The sequence below is a fragment of the Amblyomma mixtum genome, chromosome 6, assembly GCF_055824585.1.
Source record: "Amblyomma mixtum isolate Tamu chromosome 6, ASM5582458v1, whole genome shotgun sequence".
NCBI classification, from domain to species: Eukaryota; Metazoa; Arthropoda; class Arachnida; order Ixodida; family Ixodidae; genus Amblyomma; species Amblyomma mixtum.
In genome coordinates this window covers 19,977,371-19,985,063 of record NC_143017.1, presented here as the reverse complement: position 1 = coordinate 19,985,063, position 7,693 = coordinate 19,977,371, and positions in this window count along the sequence as shown.

The following is a 7,693-nucleotide window of genomic DNA, read 5'->3' as shown; positions in this document are numbered from 1 at the left end:
CTGATACCTTTCCCTATTGGAAGTTTATTGCTGACTTTATGGAGGGCTATGGTAGCTGTGGAATTGTTATAGAATTGTTATAGATATCTTCCAATATTTTCACATAACACTCCCCTACATCCTGATTCTGCAATGCCTCCATGACAGTTGGGGTTTCCGCTGAGTCAAATGATTTCTCGTAATCAATGAAGGCTATATATAGGGGTTGGTTATATTCTGCGCATTGCTCTCTCACTTCACTCATAGCGTAAATGTGGTCCATTGGCGCGCATCCTTTAAGAAAGTCTGCCTGACTGTTTGGTTGATTGAAGTCTAACATTGTCCTGACTCTATTAGCGATTACCTTAGTAAATATCTTGCAGTCAACGGACAGTACGCTGATCGTTCTGTAGTTCGGTCCTTTACGTCTCATTTCTTGTGAATTAAGATAATGTTAGCGTTCTTCCATGCTTCTGGTACGCTCGAGGTCACAAGGCATTGCGTATACAGGGTGGCTAGTTTTTCTAGCACAATATCTCCTCAGTCTATCAGCAAATATGCTGTTGCCTTATCCCACCAGCTGCTTTCCCCCTTTGCATTGACGCTAAGGCTTTTTTTAATACCTCCTTCGTTAGTGGCGGGATGCCCCATTGCGGGGCTCTACTGCATCTATCATTAACGTTCTAAATACATTCTCAACTGATTGATTTTTGTATAACTCTTCGGCTACTTTCACTATCTTATCCATATTGCTAATGACATTGCCCTGTTTGTCTCAGCGCATACATCTGGTTTTTGCCTATGCCTAGGTTTCTCTTCACTGATTTCAGGCTACCTCCTTTCTTTAGAGCATGATCGATTTTCTCCATGTTAAACTTCCTTATGTAGGTTACCTTGCTCTTTTTTAATACCTTCAATAGCTCGGCTAGTTCTATTCTCTCTGTGGAGTTAGACATCGTCATCCTTTGGCGCGTCTTATTCAGATCTTTCGTCTCCTGAGCTAGCTTCCCGGTATCCTGTTCAACGATCCTACCGCCTACTTCTACGGCGCACTTTGTAACGATAGCTGCGAGATTATCGTTCATTGTTTCAACATTACGGCCGTCTTATTCAGTTGAAACAGAAAATCGGTTGCGCAGAGAAACCTTGAATTCCTCTACTTTCCGTCTTACCGACCACTCGTTAACGGCCATCCGGTTCACTAGCTTCCTCGGTTCCGTTTTCAAATCTAAGGTAATACGAGGCCATACCATTCTGTTATCGCTTGAATGGACCTTTCCGAGGAACTCTACATCCTCTACGATGCCAGGGTGAGCGCACAGTATGAAGACTATTTCATTTTTAGTCTTCCACTTTTAGCCTGCCACGTCCATTCTTGTTTGCTCGTTTTCAGAAGAAGGTATTCTTGATCCGTGCATTAATTCTATCTGCGAACTCTGCTAATGACTCTACCTTGTTATTGCTAGAAACTATGCCATAGTCACCTACCGCCTGGTCTCCAGCCTGCTTCTTGCCTACCCTCGCATTGAAGTCGACCATCGGCACAGTGTACTGTGATTTTACTTTGGTTATTGACGATTTCACGTCTTCATAGAAGCTTTGAACGATTTAGTCATGGCTTGATATAAGCGCGTAGCACTGCACCACCTTCAGCTTGTACCTCTTGTTAAGCCTAATTGTGATAACTGCCGCCCTTACTACAAAGCTCCTATATGTTGCCAGCTATACCCGTATTGATAAGAAATCCCACACCTAGTCCTTGTCTGCCCGCTAATTGACGATAGCACAGTACGTGCGCGCATTTTAGTAATACGCCTTATATCGCAAAATCCTTAATCATTGCATAGTAGGCAGAGTGATACTTCCAAAAGCGTGTAAGCAGCTCAACAAAAACGAAGCGATTGTTTGGCGTAAGCTAAAAGCCGTAGTATTTCAGAACACTTATCGTTATAGCAAGTGGCAGCCCAAGATTTGCAGCACCAGATGCAAACCTTGCGAGAGCATATAGCGGGAATGATCGATATTATATGAACGTGTCCTAGCTATGGAGTACCTGTGAAAACAAATGAGTCCTGGGAGGCACTGCTTCTGAATCAGGAAGAGAATGTAGACCGGGAAGTCAGCCATCTCGCCTTGGCCGCTGTAGGATCCACGAGATGCCGGTCGACGGCTAAGGTGGAGGACATGGCAGGGTCTGAGCTGTGCCTCGGATCCCCGTCAACCTTTTCATGGGTGCTAATAAATGTCATTTTTCTCTCTCTCTCATCAAGGCGAAAGATCATAAAGATTCGCTGTATTCAATATGAAGGCAAATAAAATCTAAAACAAGAAAAAAGCGCACATGTAACATAGATGAGGCCATACTTGTTCCTGGCGGAGGTATACGTATAAGTTTGAAAGCAGTAAAGCTGACGATATTTTTGTAAAGCTACTGTCGTATCGATTGACTTGAACTTTGCTGAAAGCTAATCTGAGCTCACAGCTAAGCGTAACCAGTTGAAACTAATTAGTTACCGGCAAGAAACTACATTTTAGTTCACTTTGGTAGTGCAGTGATTACTTATTGTAAGACAAGGCTCTCGGTGATCCAATTTCTTTTGTCCTTAATTGATTTCTAATATTCTGTGGAATTTGTTCTTCGAAAACAAGTATCAAGGAGTGGTACATCTTGAAGAACTCGGTGGCAACAACAAGCGTAGCACAGGATTCATTGGAATTACAGCTACCATGGTAGAGCTGCGGAGAACCTGCGCAGTCGAGGATATCCACACATGCAAGCCTCGAGACGCCTGTATTTGACTAGTGCCGTGTTCTGGGTTTTGTATTTCACATTTCACTGCGCTGACGCCATAGAATGTCACATTTTGAGAGCTTGGGCTCAGTTCCGTCAGAGCGAGAAAAACTGCGAAGCGCGGCGCTTTGCGTATCTTGGGCTAGTGGGCAAGGTTTTTGTATGATCAGGCAACGTCTCCTGTCGGGTGCGTACATTGAGATATTCTTCAGTTTCGTTGCTGATTTGTTCCCAATAGAGCGTGAAGAAAAAACGCCGCACAAATCTAGAAAGAGAACTTCTACAGATTTTGTTACCGATATTGGCACTGCAATAAACAAGCTACACCGAACTGTACCAGCTGATTCTAGTGGGTATATATATGTGTTCGGAGTCAACAGGAAACAGCACTACACAAACAGGCAGCTCTGAAAAGAGTGGACTAAATACAACACTAAATTTAGCAGCATTCCGTCACGGTTGCGCTTCTTGTCCAGTGTCCGAACTTGCCTTTCAAAGTCACGTGCCTGCTGGAGACTGCTCTAGAGCATATCAGGCACCATTACATCAATATTCCTATAATTTGCCCACACTATTAGCATGTGTTGTGTCCCCTTATTGCTTTTGTGTGTGCGCGCCCCCGCGTCCTCCTCCTAACGACCACTCGCATCCTCCTCCTAACGACCACTCGCATCCTCCTCCTAACGACCACTTGCCCCTCGTCGCACGCTGTCGCCAGATGCCCCCCCATGGTGCGCCCCCGCATCCTCCTCCTGTTTTGGGAAGCCACTCCCTCCCGTGGACGCTTCTCCGCTCCCTCCTTTCTTCGGGCGGCCAGTTCGGCTCCTGCCTCGGTCGACGCTGGTCGCACCCTCATCGGCTTTAAATAAACGAAGTCTTAAAGTACCGTGTGCGTCTTTCGCTGCATTCAACACAGCGACCGGACACGACAGTGGCGACGAGAAAGTGGATTCGACCCGCGCTACGCAACGCTATTGACAAGCCATGGCTACGCGAGGGTTTCCCAATCAGATACCAGAGTTCAACGGCTCATCGTGGTCATCGTGGGTTGGACGCCTTCAGTTCTACTTTGAAGCTAACAACATCACAGACCCAGCCTTGAAGAGGGCCAACCTGCTGACGCTGTGCGGGGAGCAGACCTACGATACTGTCTGCGCCCTTATTCAGCCAAGCACACCAGCGGCAGTGTCTTACGACGACATCGTAAAAGCGCTGCAAAAGCACTACGACCCAAGGCCATCCGAGGTCTACAGCCGGGCTCGCTTCCAACGACGAGATCAACTGGGAGGAGAAACTGTGAGCGCCTACGTAGCCGCGCTCAAGAAGCTCGCTGCCGACTGCAATTTTGGAACGCTGTCGACAACAGCTACCGGGCAGGAGGGAGACGCAGCTTCTTCTGCTAACACCACCATGCTTCCCTTGGACGTGATGTTACGCGACAGATTTGTGTGCGGACTGAGTGACGAGTCACTGCAGCAGCGCCTGTTCGCTGAGAAGGACCTCACATTCAGCAAAGCTTACGACATCGCCGTTCGAGCGGAGAGCGCCGGTCACCAGCAGAGAGGGATTCGCCGGAACACCGAGCCGGTACACCAGACAAGCAACCAGGTGCGCAAGCCTTCTGTTGTTGTAAAATCGGTCAAAAAGGCACAACGCTGCTGGCGGTTTGACGACCAACACAACCCCCAGGGATGTCGATTCCAGTCAGCCACGTGTAATTTTTGCCACAAGCGAGGGCATATCGAAAGAGCATGCATTACGAAACGGAGACTTGCCAAGATAAAGTCACCTTCCCAGCCTAATCACAGCGTCAACGCCTCAGAGAATACGCCGCTATCTGATCTCCATGGAACAACATCAGCAACTCCATCTGTGTTGTACGACCTGAACACCATGAATCTCGGCACGCGACCGAAGATTTTTACAGAAGTAAGCGTACATCACCAGCTGATTAAGTTCGAGGTGGACTCCGGCGCAGCCTGTACTCTGATCAGTGAGGACACGTTCCGAACTTCATGGCCATCTGACGCACCCGCCCTGCAACAAGACGACACGCACCTGCGAACGTGGTCAGGACAGAATCTGCCACTATTGGGCTCTGCCAACGTGCAGGTTAACTACAACGGCCAGACCCATACGCTACCTCTGCTTGTTGTGAAGGGCACAGGATCAAGCCTTCTAGGGAGAAACTGGTTTTCTCCACTAGGCGTGATGATATGCGGCATACACCAGACGCCGAGCCAGAACATGGTTGAGCAACTGCAAGAGAAATACGAAAGAGTATTCTCGGAAGAGATTCCAGGAAACGAAGGGCCCCCGGTCACACTGGAGTTGTTGGACAACGCGCAACCCAAATTTCTGAAGGCCAGGCCGGTGCCGTTTGCTCTCCGAGATTCAGTTGAAAAAGAGTTGGACAAACTGGAGCAGCAAGGTGTCATCGAGCCGACGCAGCATTCCATCAAACTCTCAGCGTACGACTACGCTCTGGTCTACCGCAATGGGAGTAAACATCAAAACGCCGATGCGCTAAGCCGTCTGCCACTAGACGCAACTGTTGACGAACCATTTCCACCAGGAGACGTTCTGATGTTCGAAGCACTGCCAGAACCTCCGCTTACAGCAGGCACAGTTGCAGCATCTACGCAGAAGTGCGCAGCTCTCCGGCTAGTTTACACAGCTGTTCAACAAGGCAACGTGCATAAACTCAAAGGGGACAACTTCGACGCTTACCGCAGGCGAGCTACAGAGTTGAGCACCCATCGCGGCTGCATCATATTTGGGTCCCGAGTTGTGATGCCGAGAGAACTACGCGCACAAGCTATGTCTCTCATCCACGCCGGACATCGGGGCATCGTTGCAATGAAAAAGTGTGCCAGAAGCTACATGTGGTGGCCTGGCATTGACAACGACATCGAAACAGTGGTGCGAGAATGCAAGCCTTGCCAGAGCAGCCGGAGCGCCCCGCCGAAAGCTCCTGTCCCAGAATGGGAAAAGCCAGACACACCATGGCACACACTGCACATTGATTTTGCAGGACCAATTGAGGGCTGCACTTTCCTTGTGGTCGTAGATGCCTACACAAAGTGGCTTGAGATAAGGCAAATGGGACAGACGACTTCGGCAGCAGTCATTGACAACCTCCGATCACTATTTGCAACGTTCGGCCTGCCGCGCAAGGTAGTGTCGGACAACGGAACACCGTTTGTGTCTGCGGAGATCCTCAAGTTTTATCGCGACAACGGGATCTCATCAGTTACATCGGCCCCCTACCACCCAGCGACAAACGGACAAGCCGAGCGCTACGTAGCCGAGCTAAAACGCGCCCTTGAAAGAGATCAGACAGGCTCGCTGCAGCGCCGCCTTGCGCGCTTTCTCTTCAAGCAGCACACGACGGTTCAGAGCACAACAGGCGAGACCCCCTCGAAAATGATGTTCGAGCGTGAAATGCGAACCCAGCTCACAGCCATCCTCCCCGAGCCAAAGGCAGAGACGTTCCGGGAAGAAAAAGCAATTCCGCGCTGCGGCACGCTTAATGAGGGGCAGCGCGTCCTCGCCCGACAGTTTCTGAAAAAGCCACGCTGGGTGGAAGCTACAATTGTCAGACGCATAGGCCTGCGCTCTTGGCTCGTCAACATACATGGCACAGTAGCACGCCGACATCTCAACCAGCTGCGTAGATTTACGACGCCGTCTGAGAGCTGTCCGCCAGCGGAGAGAACACGTGCACCATCTTCCCACATAGCCTGGCACCTCTTCCCGGAAGAAGAGACTTCGCCCAGGACAGACCTAGGAGACACAGCGAACAACAGCCAGCCTACAAGTGTTTCTCCCCCGAGCGCACAAAGCCAGCGCGCCTCCACGCGTGAGCGCCGACCCCCTGCACGATACCAGGCAACTTTCTAAGGGGGAAGGAAGTGTTGTGTCCCCTTATTGCTTTTGTGTGTGTGCGCCCCCGCGTCCTCCTCCTAACGACCACTTGCCCCTCGTCGCACGCTGTCGCCAGATGCCCCCCCATGGTGCGCCCCCGCATCCTCCTCCTGTTTTGGGAAGCCACTCCCTCCCGTGGACGCTTCTCCGCTCCCTCCTTTCTTCGGGCGGCCAGTTCGGCTCCTGCCTCGGTCGACGCTGGTCGCACCCTCATCGGCTTTAAATAAACGAAGTCTTAAAGTACCGTGTGCGTCTTTCGCTGCATTCAACACAGCGACCGGACACGACAGCATGGAATCCAATTTTTGATGCCTGCTGGTGCAGAGTTGTATAAAGGTAGGTCTTTACTGCCCAACTCAAAATTTGATAATGTGCTGCCATTCGGCAGAAGGACGAGCCTCATCATGTGAACATTGCTTCAGAGCGCACACTATAAGTCACTTCTGCCTTCTTTGCCAATCCGAATTCCAAGGTGCAGGGTGTGCAGACTTTGAATGAAACAGTCTTGAGGCGTTGAGCATCCAGGAGATCTCCCTTGTGTAGCAGCAGGCCTGAGGAAGGTCGCTGCAAAAGGTTGTACAAGGCCCTCTAACTCGGAGGTTCAAAGAGGAATAACTGATATCTGTAAGTGAAGCAGCAGCACAAAAAAACAGCACCAAAAAACCAGCTCCCATCAAATTTAACCACCTGAGCAACAACAAGTACAATCTGCATCACACTGGTGTAGGGTGCTCAAGCAGCACATTGCCCTGCAAACAAAGGGACACCTCAGTGCAGCTGCTAGATTCTACAGGAAATGATTGCACAGAAGTAAAGCAGCATAGAGCAATAAATCAAGTCGTAATGACTGCTTAACTAGAAGGCTACTGTCTAATTTCAGTTTTCAGGAAATGAGTGCACTTCTTGACAGCTCTAGACAATGGGTGCCACAGACAGTACAGTGCGCTGGGGAAGAAGCTGAACAGACTTGCAGGAACATTGACACCGACTAATATG